A 19,463-nucleotide genomic window follows, 5' to 3' on the forward strand; every position below is an offset into this window, starting at 1 on the left:
GGGTGAGAAGTTCGGACATCCAGAGGGAACTTGAAGTAGTGCTCCTTCACGTCAAAAAGAGCCAGCTGAGGTGGTTTTGACATCGTATTCAGATCCTCCCTGGGAGACTTCCTTCTGAGGTTTTCCAAGCACATCCGCCTCAGAAGAGACCACGGGGTCGACTCAAAGCTTGTTTGAAGGGATTATATATCTCATCTGTCCTTGTAATTCCTCGGGGATGGCCCCAGAAGAACTGGAAACCATCGCTAGGGAGAGGGACCTCTGTAATGATCTGCTTCGTCTGCTGTCTCCCAGGAAGAAAATAGATGTATGGATGAAGACAGCTGATTAAAAAAAGCTATTTATTTTTTTAATCAATTGTCAGCCGTTCATTACGAGACAGATTTTATCTATTCATTTTCTTTCATTTATCCCAGGTCGCATCACAGTGGCAGTAGGTTATGTAGGGGAGTCCAGATGTCCCTCTTGCAAGCAACATTTTTCAGTTCCCAGGCCAGATGAGATATGTAGTCCCTCCATAAGTTCTGGGTCTACTCCGGAGTTTCCCCCAAGTTGAACATGTCAGAAAAGCCTTCAAAGAATGGCACCCAGAAGGCATCCTAATCAGATGCACCAACCACCTCAAATAGGCACCATTTGATGCAAAGGACCAATAACTCTCCTTCGATGTCTCTCCATGTGTCTGAGCTACACACCCTACCTCTAAGGCTGAGCCTGACCATGCTACGGAAGAAGCCAATTTCAGATGCCTATATCAACAACCTCATTCTTTTGGTCACTACCCAGAGCTCAAGACCACAGGTGAGGGTTGAAATATAGACCGAATGGTAAATCAAGATCTTTGCCGTTTGGATAAGTTTCCTCTTCACCACGACAGTCTGGTTAAACACCTGCATTGCAGCTGATACTAACTCCTTTCCTTGGGGTAGTGGCTCAACACTAACCCAGATGGTGCAATCTAACAGTATCCAGCAGAGAGCAATGACTTGAAGGTGCTGACTCTCACACTATGTGGCAAACTAACCAAGGATCAGAGTCAAGGGGCAAATATGGTGGAGTCCAGCTGGATCCACCCACTGGAAATGTGTTACTCTGTGCCAAGAATACAAACACTGCTCTAATTTTGGCTGTACAAGGACCAAATGGCTTATACTCCTACACTTATCTTGACAGAGTATGCATATTTTGTGCCTATTTTGCACCAGTATTCATGGTACAAAAGTATATACTAACCAATCATGCTGAACGGGCAGCTGCTACATCTTGGCAGTATCCTGAACAATCATTGTTGCAAAAAGTTCAAAATTATGTGTCATGCAATGTTTGAAAAAACTAGCTGTTAAAATAATAGTCCAGGCTTCTAAAAAACTACTACAGAGACATAAAGGCGATACGACACAATAAATATCTTCTTTGCTTCAGCTACAAGCCTACTGCATGCCATGCTGCTAGTTTACTGTTAAATATTACTTACAAACAGAATAGTAAAAATAATGGTACACATTCTCAAATGCCTAGCCCTTTGCACCTCATATGACATCTCCTGAATGTCTTGAGAAATGTCACCAACACAAATCCCATTTTATTTATTGCACTTGGCAGTTTCGGTGACTGTTATATTAAATTACACATGACTTCTAACAATCTGTGTCTAAACTGTCTCAAGGCTCAAAAACCCTCTTTCCGCCTGTCAAAATCCGTCATGGCACACGGCAATTTATTGGGTGATTTGAGTGAGGGATCAGGGGTTTCGCCCTGGTTCATGTGGTCAGCCAGGTTCATGGAAACAGCAGGTGCTCCTGATAGTTTTTTCTGCACTTGGTGTGGTTGTGTTCTTAAGAATCACAGGATTTCTGGGCAGTGAAACGGCATTACCTAACGGTTCCTCAGAGAGGGACAGTAAATCCCTGAACAGAGAGGGACACCAGACACACTAGATGATCTTCCTGGCTGACTTAGTGAAAGCCAATAAGGTGAATGAGTGTGTGTGAGAACTTCTAGTATGTCAGTATGCTTTCGGTGTGTGCACTTATATGTTGGGTGTATTAAAGTCTCGTGTGTCCCGTTCTGCAATAATGCCATGAAGAAATGGCCGCGTTTTTATGAGACTTCAGGTGTGTGTGAATGTTTCTATACTTTTTCTAAAGAGCAATTCTCCCTTCACATAATAACAAAAGCAGAAAGTCTATAAATTCTTCTTTATGCAGGGACCTGGTCTAACATCAAACCACATCTTCAGTGAAGGTTTCTGAATGTGTTCTTGCATTTTTATTCATTCTGTTCTATATTCATAAATGCAGTCCTGTCACTATGTGTGCACGTCATATCCACCGTTTTGCAGACATGGCACTTTGCTCAATATCATTAGAGTCTGTCAGTCAGGCTTTGATTTACAAACCTAACTAGCCAAAGTTTCATATACCACCAGGGGATTTAGGACAAGGCATCACTGTCAAAGTGTTGTTATGCAATGCTTCGCTTATGGGGAAATTCTCTATATTTGCTTTTGACTTTTCCTTCATTTTTACCTCAACTTTTAAGCTAACATCAGCCTCTCACATGCTGAGGGAGTGATATGACCTTTACGTCTGCAGAAGCCATTCATGGCCTCTTGTTGAATTAAAAAAAAAAAAAAAACTGTTGGCGTCACCTGGAAATGAGAATCGTTTTTTTCTTTCTCCAGCGCTGCAAAATCTATCTGTCCGGACAAGTGATTCAGTGTAGTGTTGAATCCCAAAATCTTATTTCCCTAAAAGAAACCAAGCAAAATCTGCCAGAGGGCAAGGTGAGTTCGCTAAAGCAAACACATTTGTTTCAGCGATTTGAAAGTGATGCTAGCTTGGTAATACCCCGTTTCACAATGTCATCACAATTCTTGAAATGGGATAGTAAGGGTGAAAAAATTTCACACATATTCACTTTTTAAAAAAAAACAAAAACAAAAAAAGCAAAAAAAACCCCAAGATTTTAGATGTATGTTTTCCTAGAGGGAAGCGTATACGTCCTCAGGGATTTCGGGTTTTCTTTTGACTTAGTGACAATTTCATATCCTCCCATGTGTCTTCATTTCCAAACTATTAGTAACTCATCTGTATTGAAGCCTGACAGCTGGACAGACTTCTGTCCAACTCATTTCTCTTCCGTCACTGCAAGATGCTCCAACAATCACAAGTCACAGTACAGAGGACCTCACTTTGGCCAGTACACCATTCACGGGTATTCTCAGTGTCAGGATTTTTACTTTGTTCTGTAATGTGGGGAAATGTCAAGGCACCAATGTTCCCAGTGCATCTCTGACTCTTTCTTAATTATTTTTCTTCACAATACACAGATCTTTACTTCATCTTTGAGAAAAATCTAAGAGTCTGAATTTAAGCGTCAGTTCAGTTTTTCCACTTATGACAGTCTGGTACAGCAGCTCCACATTTTACCAGTATATTCCCGTTTTAGCTGCTGCTGTCAAAGTAAAGACTTCATATGTTAGCTGTATACATGAAGAACTTCAAAGACAGAAAGAAGGTGACTACCACCTACTTACCTAATTCCTCATACTTCCACAAAATCATCGCTTAGCTTGAGTATCAATGTGTTTTCTGGACAAAAAAAAAATGTTTCTATTTTATTTTAATTTACTGCTATGTTTTCTCTTTGTATAACAAATTCAAAGCCATACAGGTGCTTGCACTCTGTGAACCATGCAAATTCAGTGAAAGATGTTGAAACATGAATATCCATCCATCCATTCATCCTCTATACACCGCTTTATCCTCATTAGGGTCGCAGGGGGTGCTGGAGCCTATCCCAGCTGACTCGGGCGAAGGCAGGGGACACCCTGGACAGGTCGCCAGTCTGTCGCAGGGCTACATATACAGACAAACACTCACACTCACATTCACACCTACGGGCAATTTAGATTTATCAATTAACCTCAGTATATTTTTGGACTGTGGGAGGAAGCTGGAGTACCCGGAGAAAACCCACGCATGCACAGGGAGAACATGCAAACTCCATGCAGAAAGATCTTCTTGCTGCAAGGTGAAAGTGCTAACCACTACTCCACTGTGCAGCCCAAACATGAATATAAGAATGATTATATTCACATATGATTCCTGATGATTGATATAATGAGTGAACTATATATTATTTTAATCATTTTTAATGATTGGGGCTGTAGGCTGTAAACAGAAAAAATCCTCATATAACATAGGAGTTAAAGTTTTACAAGAGGAAAGGATTTATCCAGTATCTGCTGCATGTAGAAAAAATACGTTTGATATTCTTGATGAGTAAAAAAACTGCAATCTATTATGCTACTATATAAATTCTGTTATATAACAGAGTCATCTGGGATGACTGTAACTCACATTTTAATCAAGTTATTCTCTGAAAAATTGCTGTGAACATTGATGTTTACTCAAGACCTCTGTGTTTCATGATGATGTTCTATCATCCAATACAAGATTAAACCTGCAAAAGCTTTCACTTGTACCCCCTGATGGTTTTACAATGCGGGTACATGAGAACATGACAGCATAACAACTTTCCATCCATCCATAGGATAAATGGAAAAATAGAGTGATCCACCATCACTCTGAGCATGTGTCTCCTACACAGAGCAGTGAACTCCTTCCAACAGCCTGTCAAAGGTGGTGCTGCACTAGTCTTGTAATGGTTGGTCATTAAAATTAATTTCCCTGACAGGAAAAAATGAAAGTACATGCTTTTATATACAACACTGTAGGTTAGAATGATGTTGTTAGATGGCAGAAAAAATGATGCAGAGGCTCACTGGTTCAGCATGGATTCATGCAATTTTGACTGAATAATGGTTTTATAGAAGTAGTTTATCTGAGAAATAATCAGCGTGAAAACAGTGTGAGAAAGACAGCACTGCAATTTTTAGTCAAACCAACCAATGCCAAGATTATTTGATTGCTAAAATGAAGCATTATCTCACATGGTTATTGTGAAAATTGTATTTCATACTCATGTTATTGCAGTTGACCCTCAACATTGGAAAACTGAAGACATTATGGCCATCCAACCAGAAATAACCAACTTTCCTGTTTTCAGTGACTCAGACCGACCATCAGCATCAAAGGGGTTATTGACTCCATCCAAGGCTTTATTGACTACATTCATCATCTCTCGCTTGCAATTCAGAGCTCACAGAGCAACTATTTTTAAAACTGCACCATGACAAACTGATATAATTGAGATCTTATTAAAAATGTTAAATACATGTGTTTAGTCCATCAACTTTCCTGTTTAGTGACACAAAACTCATTACGGTTTTGTTAAGGCCTTGGTGTCAGTCCTCAAACCAGCATCTGAGAGGCAGAGTAGTCAAGGCCTCAGTGTACAGTACATACAAACGCTGATCGTTTTACCACATCATGTTCAGAGAAAGCAGTGCCATCAGTGTGCTCCAACTGTAATCCTGTGATTACATAACCAGAATTTATGACCAAAAAACACAGAACATTCCCAGAATATGCTGTAAAACTCTTAACATGACATATGTAAAACCTGATCTGATTACCTAATGAGTAGTTGAGTCTGCCTGCTTCAAATGTGAGCCTGTTTACCTGATGTAAATTTTGTGAAAGACTGGTGTGGAGGTGAATGTGGGGGGCTTTATATATACGATTCGTATATATAGAAAGCATTTTGTATGCTTTCAATATTTTGCCCATTGTTACTATGTATAGTCAAAGTCCAGAGTCAAATCTCTTCTGTGATGAACTGTGATATATACAGTATGCACTGGATAAAACAAGGTTGATTTGTGTATGGACTGTCATGGTTTCCAGATAATGTATCCTGTTAACTGTGGTGATGCTGTGACTCCTTCTCTAGTGGCATCATGAAATTGAAATTTGCAGTTTGAGTAAAATGTCCAAACAACTACTCAATCAATTGCTGTGAAACTATGGGATGAACACTAAGTCATATTTTGAAACAGAAAAAAAAGTTTTGAAAAGTTAACATCTACAGAGAATAAAAATAAGTTTTGACAACTTGCATAATGGTTTGGTGAGCTGAAAAAAATGTAATCAGACCAAAGCTCTGAGACAACATTGCCAGAAATCACGTGACTCACCAGCCTGCAAATGCGTGGGAAGGTGACAAATTTGATATTCTGATAAAATGTTGGAAAAACAAGAAGATAGAAGCACTCGAATACACAATAAAGTTTGCAAATTCAGCCTTCTGAAACATCATGCAAGGTCATAAAATGTAGTTTCAATCTTGCAAACCCATTTTATTAAATTCAGAGCTAGCCATTTCCAAGCTGTCCTTCATACTGCAGAACTACTGATTTTAGAACCGCAGCATTGTCTGACGACCTCACCATACGTAAGAGTTACAAACAACAGCTGTGCAGTGATTTCAGTATTTTCCTGCCAAATGATTCAGCCAGGCAGAGAGAAAGTTAGAAGTGATACAACGTTTTGGCTTCACACACAGTCACCCAGCGTAGGAAGCTGTGGGTTCAAATGTTTTTCTTTGTACTGTGGACTACAGATGTGAAGAGTCAAGTGTAAACAGCTCAACTCAAATAGCCCATTTAGAAAAGGCCTAAAACTAGAGATTATACAGTCATGGCAAATTAATATTTTTTTTCAGTATTTTGAGCTGAAAAATTGAAAGACACATTCCAGGTACATGCAAGACTTTCATTAATGAAAAGAGGCACAAAATGGGACCTTCAAGGAGTGTACACACAGGAAGAGACCAGCAGCAATGTGGTCATCAGATTCTATGGAATTTAAATGTAACTCTGCAACATAAATGGGAGGGTACAGGAGTTAAACTAATCTCAACTTTGAGATGACGCATTTGAGCCAGTACTGATGAAGTGCAAACTAAGCTACAAATGAAGGCCAGAGTCTATGACTTGACTGTGTTCAGATCTTCAAAAAATCACAGAGAAGTCAGCATTCGGAGGGCGGCAGGATTTATTTGTTGCTAAAAATTCAGAAGTAATTCTTAGCAGTGATAACACCCCAAGAAGAACCGAAGAAACTGAGCTGTGCACTGTCTTTTATGCTGTGAGCATTGGTCATTTTTCCACGCCTATAGGGCGTATGATAGGAGTAACAGTTCTGACACCATTATGCTTTTGTCAATCTATTGGTCAGATCGTGACGTCAGGTTATCATATTTCACTGGTAGATCACTTTACAGAAGACATGCACATTAAGTTATCATTAGGTCATCTTTTACAGAGAACATGCCAAGACATGTTTTTGCTCCACATCTTACCCTTATTGTTTTGTGATACAGTTCATGCATATTATTCCAATATATGTTAAAAGTTACAATACCTTAAGTTTGCACCAATATGTTTTGAGTACATATGTCTTACTTATGGTATTTAGTCTAATAACATTTGCCATAATGATATCATCTCTTATTTTTACCACATTGTACCCAAAAAAATATTACACTACAATACCACTAAGGATACCACTGCCTGACATCTGACATCATCACTGAGTTCCCCAAATCTTTCCCACAAGGAAACAAATGAACACTGCTTTGGTTGTTACCACTTTAACTGCATCAAAATAGAAAAGCTGTTCATTATTGTGGCTAAATATGACAATGGTACTTGCAACTCTTGCATCCAATCTGACTTTTAAGGCTCGTTTATTTCACTTAGGAAAAAATAGGATGGACAATACACAACAAAGTCACCAAGGCAACCAGAGCTTAGCAACCAAAGCGATGGGCACATTGTTTTATATGTGAATAGGGCTTAACTCACTTAAGACCTTAACGAACAAACAACCACCCTTCAAGAATACAATATAAACTTCAAATTTAGCTAATAAAATCTGCAAAGATAGTTTTTTCTGTCCATCACTGAAACAACGTGTATATGTTAGAGCATAATAACTGAATTCAATTTCCAATCTCTTCAGATATGCAAACCAACCACAAAGCAACAGTGTAGAGGGTGTTGCAGGGGGGCACACAATTTTCTAACTAGATGTCTTTACTGAAGGCTTGTTTTACTCTCGTTTTGTGGTTTTTTAAAACACATTATAGGCTCCCAGTAGCTACGCTCTTTGCTGTGACTATGTAAGTGCAATAGCTTTTATGGGTGTTTGGGGTTTGTTATGACACTGAAGCATAGATATACTGGTGTGCATCCAGCAGTAAAATTTATGGGCCCTGACTGTTGCTGTCTGACGGTGTTTTGGTTTCCGAGGAATGTCTGTCTGTCTTTCTGGGCACTGATGTTTTCTAATAGGAGAGTTAAGATGTTAACCAGAACTCACTGTGTTTCTGATCATGTAGCAGCATTGTAAAATCCTTGAGTCACAGATAAGTTCACACTTAATAGGCCGGATGTTTGATTTTTCAACAAATGTGTCCTCAGCCTTCTGAACCCAAAACCAGTCAGCAGGTTTTAAAGGCAATAATTGCAAAAATCACAGCATTGATCAGGACAAATAGAATTGGTGGACTTTCAGCATTTCAGTGGTCGGTGAATTTCTCATCTGTGACATACAAAAAATCATTTACAATCAAAATATTCTGTGAAATATACTTCTCTGATTGTTGCAAAATCAAAAAAATTTAATTTTCATTTTGTCTGTGTTACAACTTTGTCATACTACACAAAACACATTTTTGAGTTTTCTTTCCTTCTAAGTATTCAAGTGCAATTTCTTGTAGTACAGTCACAGTCAAAATACTAAACAAATCCTTAAAAAAGCCATTAAAAACTTAAAATTGACTGGTTTCAGAAAAATATACAAGACATTTTGAGTATTGGGTCATTTTGGTACCAGTGATGCACGAATGAAGGTTGTGATTTTTATTAAAAGATACAATTTTTGTTGCTGTGCTTCATGTCTATATAAAGTCAGCACATTTGAAAGTTCTATAGAGACAGAAATGGCTAAAACAAGGAAAATAACCCAGGAAACGCCTGAAGATACAGATTCTCAGCCAGGAAGGGTACAGCTGATGCCAGATAACTAGGAAGTACAAATGTAGTCCTTCAGCAGTTCGATACACTCTTCAGAAAGACAGATGAAAATGGAAGACAAACCAAGATCTTTTCAAGGGTTTCCTCAGCAAGAAATGACTGCATCCTGATCTGCATGTACAGGGAAAACCATCAAATTACATCACAGGAGCTTCAGCAGCAGTGGTCAAACCAAACTGGTGTCCAGTGCTCCATCCACACAGTACATGGTTCACTTTTAGATCATGGCTAATGGTCCTAGAAGGTTGTCAAGAAGCTCCTGATCTATGAGACACAGAGATTAGCCCAGACTTGTAGGACCCAAGCACATAAGAACTGGACTGGTCAGATGAGTCCAGTTCGAGCTTTATCTTTCTCCTGCTGATATGAGGGTACAAAGAAGGCCAGGTGAAACATTATCTCCAGCATGTACAGTATCTACTGTCAAGCATGGTGGAGGCAGTATCATGGTTTAGGGACGCACGAGTGCTGCTGGTGTTGGTTACTGAACTCTGCCAAGTATTGTGCCATTCTTGAAACCTACATACTCCCTTCTGCATGTGCACTGCTCCATCGGAGTCAAAAGTGGATGTTTCAGCAAGATAATGCCCCTTGTCACACATCCAGGGCCAGTAGAACTTGGCTGCAGGAGCACAGTATCGAGGGCTTACAGTGGTCAGCTCAATCCCTGGACATGAGCTCCATTGAAAATCTGTGGTGGATTATCAAAAGGTCTGTTTCAAAGCATAAACCAAACAATTTAGAAGAATTAAAAGCAGTAATTCAAGAAGAATGAGACAAGATAATCCCTTAACAGTGTGAAAGGCTTGTGGGGAACATGTCAGTCAGGATTAGAGCTCTACTGCTGCTAACGACAGGACTGCTAAATATTAATTTGCTGATGTGATGGTTTATTTATTTTTTGTTCAATTTTGAACACATTTTCCATTATTTGTCGACTCTGATATTGACAATGTTGAGAACTAACATACTGAAACTGTCAAGAATTGAGTTTTGTTAGTTTTTCTAGAAACAAAAAAATATAAAATTTGTATTTGTTTCTGTCTGTCTAATGCAGCCACACCTTTCGAAACACAAGATTTTTCCACAAATATATTATGATAATATTTGAGAGTGTGTAAACTTTTAAGGGTGTCTCAAAAAATTTTTCCACCACTGTATTTGGTGACACTATAGTCATATACAGCACTGCTTCTCAGAAGGAAGAAAAGAGAAATGCTGTCGAGATGGTTGCCAAAAGAATACAGCTCCTGCAAATTTCCGTATTTTAGGTTTGCACTAAAACAACATGGCAAATCTTAGTGTCTTGTCAGCCTTGTTAGCTAGATTTTTGTGAGGAAAGCCTGACAAATGTCTCTCTATTTCCCACTCAATCAACTAATCCAAGGATCACAATTTTGAGTTTAACAGCTGCCACTTCAGCTGCTACCCAAACACAACAGGTGTTCAGTTTTGATGCTGATAAAAGAACACGATATGAGCATTTGTATAAAGCCTTAATGAAGTCTAAATTTTCAGACACAACCTGCTTCATACTTTCACAAATTTACACCTGGCAGGTTTCCAGCATGAACAGTCTTTTGCTGTTGACCATGGACCTGCTCCACCCGACCAATTGGAAATATGCCTTGACTGCTTAGAGAGTGGAAACTTTTGTTCATTTTACTTCATAAATCTGTGCAGGATTTTAAATTGGTGACATTCCAGGCTCAGGCCTCACACTTTAACTTTTAAGCTACTGGGTTTTGTTGCCCTTAATCGAAATCGGCAATAGATTTTTTCAAACCCAGGCAATAGCAGAAGAATGTATTTATAATGAAAAGCTCCACAGTGTGAATGTGTGCAAGTATGAATCAGGCTGTTTGGGATAAGGCTGGAAAAGACACAGACATGTTGCCAGTATTTCCTAGGAACTAATTTCGAGTCATAAGAAATAAAACTGATGTCTTGCGTCAGTGATTCCAAATATTTTTGACAGAAACACTTATTGTGCAATGATGTTCAGTCAAAATATCCATCTGTGGAGCATCAGAGATCCAGTCCAGACTCTTTTGGGAAATGTTGACATGCTTATCACGCTTGGTAATTGGTAGTGATGCAATCCAACATTTTTTACATTTTTTTCACTTTAGAACAACAACTCAACATTCAGCCTTTCCAGGGTTTTCCTGGGCTACTTCAAATCAGCTGCATGTGTGCAGGCGGCTTCCCAGAACAACCTTCCTTCTGCAGTTCAAACATCGTATCATTCGCCTCTCCAAGCAGCAACGTGCACAAGGCTGCACGTTTCAGCTGCAAACTGTATGAAAACCTGACTAACGAGATGAAAAAGGCAGACTTCATTTAACTGGGACTTTACATCCCATGGTTTCCTTTTAAAACAGTGCATTACAATGTGTCAATACCGCAGCCTTGAGCCTTAATGTTTAACTGTTGCTCCCACTTCCTCCCTCATTTGGATCTCCCTGTCGCTCCATCCAGACATGTCAACAGAACATATATGGAGAAAACCAAAACCAGCTTTATAACTGTCTTCTTCTCCTGTGGAAATACATTTTGGCACTTCTGCAATCTGACAAAACTGGACCACACCATGTTGTGGCTGGAGCGCTATATTTCAAAACAGAACTTTAGTAAAACCTGCACTGAAGCACCAGACTACTGTGCTGGAAAACTGATCTCTCATTTAATGTTTTTTTCTTTCTTTTTTCCTTTTTTTGTTGCAAAGGGGCCCTGTAAATCATGTCCTTTATACCTCCGGCCGGGGGTTCACCGCCTCACCACAGGGTGGGATGAGAGCATGATGGGAAAAACATGATGAGATCTCACTTTAGTAGGTCAGAGAGAGACAGAGAGGAAGAAAAAGGGAAAAGAGAATGAGGGGCTGCAAAGGAGGCAGGAGATGTCTACACAGAGACAGTAGGGGGTAAAATATTGAAATATCGTCAAACAGAGAAAGAGGAGCAAAGACAGAAGAAAATGAAGACATAAAACTACAGTAACAGCAGTATAAATTAGACTCCCTGTTTCAAAACATTTTTAAGCAGCCCGCAAGGTAACCTCATACAGCGATGAGGGTGCAAAAGCAGAGCAAAAAGTAATAAATAACAACAATGCATAAAAACAGCAGTCAAGATTTACTAGCAGAAGGAAGGAAAAGTCAAAGGAAGAAGTTATGGATTTTACATTGAGGAAAAGGAAATGAATTTCTTTACAAGTGTTAGAGTTAAAACAATCAATCAAGTATGCAATTTAGTCAAAAAACAAATAAAAAAAATCAAAAATTGATCAATTGTTTGAAATTATTATTATTATTATTACTTACTATTATTAGTAAATGCTTAAAATTAACTGATTATAGCCTCTCAATGCCAGCACGCTGTATTAGTTTGACGGTTTTTGTGATAGTGAAATTATCCTTTTTGATTGTTGGTCCCGTAAAACAAACAAAAAGGTAAATGGTCCACACTTATGTAGAGCTTAATCAAACTTTGGTTCCAAAGTGCTTTCTAGTGTGTTTCCTATTTACTCACCAACCTTGCCACTGGTTTGCTCTACCACATTAGCCACAGCCACCGCGGAGCAATGTGAAGGTAACTTTACCTTGGCCACTGGAAAACGGTCATCTGTTGTATATTTTTCAAAACTTCCTACATTTTATAAGTCAAAATGTTAATTCATTAATTAAAAAAACATATTCAATCAATCAAAACAACTGAAAAGCTACTATTTTCCTAGTTTAATTTATTTGAAGTAATCCAGCCGAGTTCTTCTCCACTCTCAGAAAATGATCTCTTGTGCTGGTAACCATGTCATTTAGGATTTATTAATTCACAATGAGCTCATTTAAATACTTTGGCACACATCTACTACATTTACACAAAGCATCCACACAACACTGGAGTTTTAGTACTCCAAAATGGAGACCGAGTTTTAGTTTGAAACCTGCGGGGATGACATTTCTGTCTGGATGGGCAGATATTGAGACTTTTAGAAATGATGACACAGACACTTATGCTCGCTTTCTAATTGGTTGGAAATTCATGATGCATTATTTCCCTGGTTTGTCACATTCCAATTAACTGAATATTTTTCCAGAAGAAAACAAAGACATGAGCCTTTTAAACTTGCGGTTAATTCAACATGTATAACAAATTAGAGGAATTGCTGGCCTTGTTGTCTATGCAAGCATCTGCTGTGCAGTTAAGGAAATCTCTGGTCTTATATTTCAGCATTGCTGTTTCTCTTTTCTCGTATTTTCTACTACTAAGCAACAAGCTTTCTGCTTCATGTTTACACTGGTAACACAAAGTACTTGTTTAAAACAATCCCCAGATTTAAAATAAATGTCTTTTAGCTTGTGGCCAAGCCTAATTAAAACCTAATGAGAGCTCCTTTTAAAGAGATCTGTCACAGATAAAGACCTTTCTAGGGGTGCAGCTAATTTTCAACAAATTTCTACATTTCCTGAAGAAATCAGAAGACAAAATGGCGCTCTATTTCAGCCAAAATCAGAGGTTTTCTCAATGTGAGGACCTCCTGCTCAGAGGGCTCCAGGTAAAAAGGATAAAAGATACTTGAAAGGTAGAGGTGCATGCTGTGTCCAAGCTCACAATGTCAGATATTGTAAACCTATAGAACAACATGAATCTGTATGTTCCAAAATCACGTGCAGTTTATCTACTTTATGGGCCCACATCAGCCACAGCTCATGACCCAGTTCAAGCTCTCTAAGAAAATAAAGAAAACATCTACCAAAAGAAAAATAGAACGTAGGTTAAAATTTGGAAACTATTAGCATTCCTGCTCCAGAAGCCCCCTTTTCCCAAAGTGAAATTTAACAAAAGCCATACTCAAAACTAAATGACATGACTCACTCAGCACCAGGTCTTTCTCCTCCACATGACCCCGAACTATCATTGGAAGCTGCCCTTGTGAAAATCTGCTTTGTGGAGCTTTTAAAAGCCCTTCTATTAAACCTAAACAATGCGATTCAGGTGCCAAATTCTGAGCAAAAAAGCCATGAAACACACAAGAACGAAATGGAGAAAACAAGAAAAGCAGACTCAGCAGCTGTGTTTTCCTAATGATGAATTTATATGCGATGTGTTTTAATACTCTGCAGTCACCTAAAACCCTGGAACAGAGCTCTTCATCCATAATTCTCAGATATAAATCGCTTTGATCTCGACATCTAATATTGGCTTGTCTGACTGTGGTGGGTTTTAATGATTGATGGGACAAACATTCAACAAAGTCAGTTACAATACCAGCAGTCTGCTTCTGTGGAGGGCTCAGATATTGATTCATCACACAGTTGAGGCGGGTCACTCGGTTTAAACTTCATAAACTTCATAAGGAGCAAATTTTAGGATCTGTTCGGGTCAATCCAGCAGTGAGTCTACGATAGACAGCCAGACATAAACGTGTGTGGCTATAAGTTTAGCAAAATTAATTCCAACTGACTGCCCTGATGGTATTATGTGATGTATACGCATCTGTACACAAAAGAAAAACATTTATTTGACAATGAACAAAGCACAACAGCAACTGCATTAAACATTACACTAATATAAACACGAGTAAAGCTTGAGCCAGACCAGAGTGAGCCATGTGCTGCATGGATATTCGATACAAACACCGACTTGCTGTCTCTTGTTTCTGCTCTGACCTGCAGCATCCATTAGAGGACACACACACACACACACACACACACACACACACACACACACACACACACACACACACACACACACACACACACACACACACACACACACACACAGAATTTATCTAGAAATGTGCAAATGTATGCACATGCACACACAGATTGCTCCCACACACTGCAGGAAATTATTCCCGGAAATCAGCGGTGATTATTGGTGTAACAAGGCTCTAGAGATCTGCTGAGTGGAGGTGAGTAGAGACAAGAGTGTGAAAAAGGTTGGATGGTGAGACCAGGTGTCAGCTAAATGTAAGACAGTGTCTGTTGGTGCATAAAAGGAACAGACAAGGGAAGTATTGATTTATAATAAAAGGCGTCTTTTGTTTAATTTGCTGTAAATCAGATTTTATGTAAAGCACTGCATGAATAAGCGCATGTGTGTATTAATACACATGACCCTGCATCTGTTTGTGTCCATGCGTGCGTGTCTGTCGAAATTCACAGCGGTCAGTCCAGAACCTCTCTTAAAAGAATCAAAACACTGACCTCACATCCTGTCACCATAGCAACACTGGCCATTAACCTAACAACAACACGCTCTGTTATTTTGTGTACAGGCTGTCCGCTCCATTGGGCTGACATATGGTGGCCCCTCAGTGGCCTTCAGCATCTTGACATTCGCCCAGTCGCTGAAATCAACGATGTGTTCATCCCCACTTCCTACTTTCCGTTAGAAAGTTCAATGATGTTACGTGGTGGCAAAGCCAATTCCAGCTTGTAAACCAGTTTTGGATAATATTTCTCAGCAATGGAAGGCTGTCTCTCATAAAAAGATTGAGTCGGTTACACAACTTTCACTGATATGAGGCATTGGAGAGGCTATCGGGTGCAGCCAAGTACAAGTGCTGTACGGGCCGGAAAACCCATCTTCAACCTATGTCCAATTTTTCTTGTGTTGTGCTGGAAATTTCTAAGAACTAAATCGCATTTCATTTGTCCATGCTGACTCCCAACTAATATATTATTTTTCCCTGCCAAAATCGATTTAGACACTTCAGTCAACCTCTCTAAGTTGATCCAAATGTAAACAAACTTTAAACCCATCTATCATGTCATGTTGTTGTAATCCAGAAGGAAGTCAGCATTAGGTTTCTTCAATCTACAACCACAATCGGATATCCTGCTTTACACACAGAATCACAACATCACAACAAAGTAAAAGTTGTTATCTAGTATCTACCTTGATGATGAATTAAGAAGCGCTGGTTCTCTCAAACTGCAATAAAAGCCTGTAAAAATGTGTATGATCTACTGACAAAAATCCTCAAAAATTGTCTAACAGGTAGATTACATTTTACAAGAAACCAAAAGTAAGAAACACATCACCCAGTGGGCCATTGTAGTAAGAATAGGTCTAATACCTCAATTCCACTACAGGAGAACAAATATGTGCATATATCAGTGACAGCACTCAGTCAAAATGTCAGATATTACCACACATCCAAAACCATGCATTCATATTTTTTTAATTAAATGTGAATTGACCACCAGCAACATCGAGAAATGTCACATCAGGAAGTATGTGATAGTGGTTCATGCAATGTCCAATATCTTCATGCTTCAAATCCTTCAACAAGTATTAGATGACCAAACCTTCTGTAATGACCTGTGGTCTGACTGTAGTTTAAACACACTGGAGAGTCTGTTTGACAGCCCAACACAGAAATATGTGAGGTCTACATGAGTCCACTATATATTAAATGTTGAAAGTAATTCCATCTACCTACCACAGTTCGTACCCACATCCTCAACTCCCACCACAGTTGCGGCAGACACGTGACAGACTTGACTCTTTGGCCCCTGTGCCCCAAACAGGCCCCTGATGGTGTTTTCTGACCTATATTCCTCCTTGACTCTCCTAAGTATTTAAAGCTTGCCTTCGAACAACGTATGACTGGTCGTTTTCCTCCACAAACACACGATCAACCAGAATGGGGCCAGTGTGTCTTTAAGTCAAAGTCAGTGGGTCAACTTTCTTGTCATATGCAGAAAACATAGAGCAAAAATAGGCCAGCGTGTAACAGGAGGGACAATAATGTAGTAACATAAACTTAAGCCTTCGACAGTGTTTACATGTGTCTCACTCAGGGTCGATAATTCCCCAAAAATATCAGAGAAAGAAATGCTCTTTAAAGGACAATGTGGTTGTTTTGACTCTCTTCTGTCACTAATTTTTGACTTACCCAGTTTGTTTGTGGACAGATGACAGACTTTAGAGACAAGTCCTTCATATATACTTTCATTATCGAAAAAAGGGCGCACAAGTTTCTATAAAATGATGATAAAGGTGAAAACTCTTGTCGCGTTTCTTCGTAATTATCAAACAAACTTTATAAATGTTGTAAAAGTTGTACAAAAGAAAAGAAAATTCAGCTTGTTTCCATTTCGTTGCTTTGGAATATATAAACTCTGCTGTGATGCTCAAGATTAGAAAAGTTTCTTTGATTTTTTTGATTCCATAAACTCTTCAACTGAATTACTTCAACTGAAATGTGCATACAACCATTTTATATAGTTTCCTACACTAAAGGAAAACCTATGTATCCATGTAAAAAAAACAAAAAAAAAAACCTACTGCTTCTCATACTAAATTGACCCTCTTTTTCTTTTTTATCTCTGCAGGCCAAACACATTGTCTGGGCAGGTGAATGGTCACAGATTTTCAACAGAGCAACAAACCAGCAGTCAGTCTGGATTCAGTGTCTTTCTTCAAGACAGTTCAGTGTGGATGTTTGCTAACACAAGGATTAAAAGGTCAGTCTTGTTGGTCTCACACCCTGCTGCCTTTAAAGGTGGAATAGTAACAGTAAAAGCATATTTTGCACATTTCTATAAAGTAAAGACCCAATGTGTTAAAGTGCACACCTTACATATGCAGTATCTGTGAATTTACTTCATGAATTCTGCCTGCAGCGGTGTGTTTGTCCCACAAACCAGGACTGGAAACAGCTTCAGTCACACTGATCTACTACCCTCAATAAAACTGCACACAGTGCGCCACTGTTCAGGGTGCATGAGTTATGAGGGCGGTGATGAGTTAACCTTCCTCTTTCAAATGCCACTGACTGAAAACAGACTGGACTTCGCAGTCCAAACAATAAATGCTGGAAAGTGAGAGAGGTCGAGGATTAAGCGAGGGCAAGCGGTCTCTCTCGGTGTGTTTGTGTATGAAAGTGTTTTGGTTTATTTTTGTAAGAAACGTGACCACATGGAAATCATTAGATGTGGGCTGATTCAGCATGCTGGCATATTTGTGTGTTTGCACGTGAGCGTGTGGGTCTGTCACCTCCAGTTTTAGTAAGTCAAGCACCACCACACCCCTTGACCTCCACCCACCCACACACACACACACACACACACACACACACACACACACACACACACACACACACACACACACACACACACACACACATTAACTCCAAACTGTTCTTACAATCTAGAAATGTTTTCACAACTATGGTTTAAAACAACAACAAAAAATGTCCATGCAAAGTTTGGAAGACATGTACACATGCATCTTTCTGTGCACTTCGACTGAGAGACACAATGTAGCAGTTGTCTTCTGTGTTCATTTTTCTTTTTTTACAGGTTTATTAGTAGAAAATATGTGAACAGAGCTAATAAGTACTAATCTGTTGTGATAACTGAATGAACTATGAGGGTATTTTAAAAAAACATGGAGTGTAACTGATATTTAGGGGCATAGGTGATTACTATAAAGTCTTATGTCAAATGTCCACAAAAAAAGAAGGGTTTGTTGTCATTTCTTTGCTATTGATGTCCTTTGAAAACCAGTAGGTTAGAGGGAACCAAAAAAAATGAACAAGGAAGAAGCCAGAACTGTGATCAAGTATCTTCATAAAAAAAGAATGACCCCTGAGATAGGCCACAAAGACATGGTCAACACACTTGGTGAGGACACCCCTTGCTTTCCAACTGTAAACACGTAAGTTGCTGATTTCAGCCGGGGCAGGGAGAGTGCTAAAGACACTTAAAATCAGCGTCTGCAGAGAATCAAGTGGAGGCTACGTACCACATGGACATGAATGATAGGCATCGATTGTCCAACACGTAGCGGAAACCATAGACAGCAGAGTTGGCTAAGTTCACCCTGTTTTGACTGACATCTTAGGGATGAGCAAGCTGTCTGCAAGATGGGTGTCGGGAATGTTGACACTAGATCATAAGTTGAAGAGATGGAAATTTTGAGAAATTTTTTGGCTCATTTTCAGGCTGATCCTGCCAAATTCCTCTTGAGATTTGTGACCTAGAATGAGACATAGGTTCACCACTTTGATCCTGAATCGAGGAATAAGAAAGTAAACAATGGAAACACATTGGTTCTCCGGCTTCCAAGAAAGTTCAGCAAATGGCATCTGTTGGCAAGGTAATGGCTTCTGTGTTTTGGTATAGTGAGTTATTACTCATGACTGACTTCTTGCAAAACAATCGAACCGTTAAAGATAACTACCAAGCACCAGAACTGAAACAATGAAAGAAAAAAAGAGAGGAAAACCTCAAGCTGAAGTGCTCGTGTTCCAGGAAAATGTGTTCGTCCACACAGCATCAGGTGGCAGATGCAGGTAATATGGCTTCGAATTATTCCCCTATGAACCATACTCACCCAATCTAGTAGCATCTGATTTCTATGTGCTTCCTAAACTGAATATCCACTTGTTTGGTCTCCATTCACAGAGAGATGATGAAGTCATGCGTGCTGTCGAGGAG

This window comes from Acanthochromis polyacanthus, chromosome 10 (assembly GCF_021347895.1).
Source record: "Acanthochromis polyacanthus isolate Apoly-LR-REF ecotype Palm Island chromosome 10, KAUST_Apoly_ChrSc, whole genome shotgun sequence".
NCBI lineage: Eukaryota > Metazoa > Chordata > Actinopteri > Pomacentridae > Acanthochromis > Acanthochromis polyacanthus.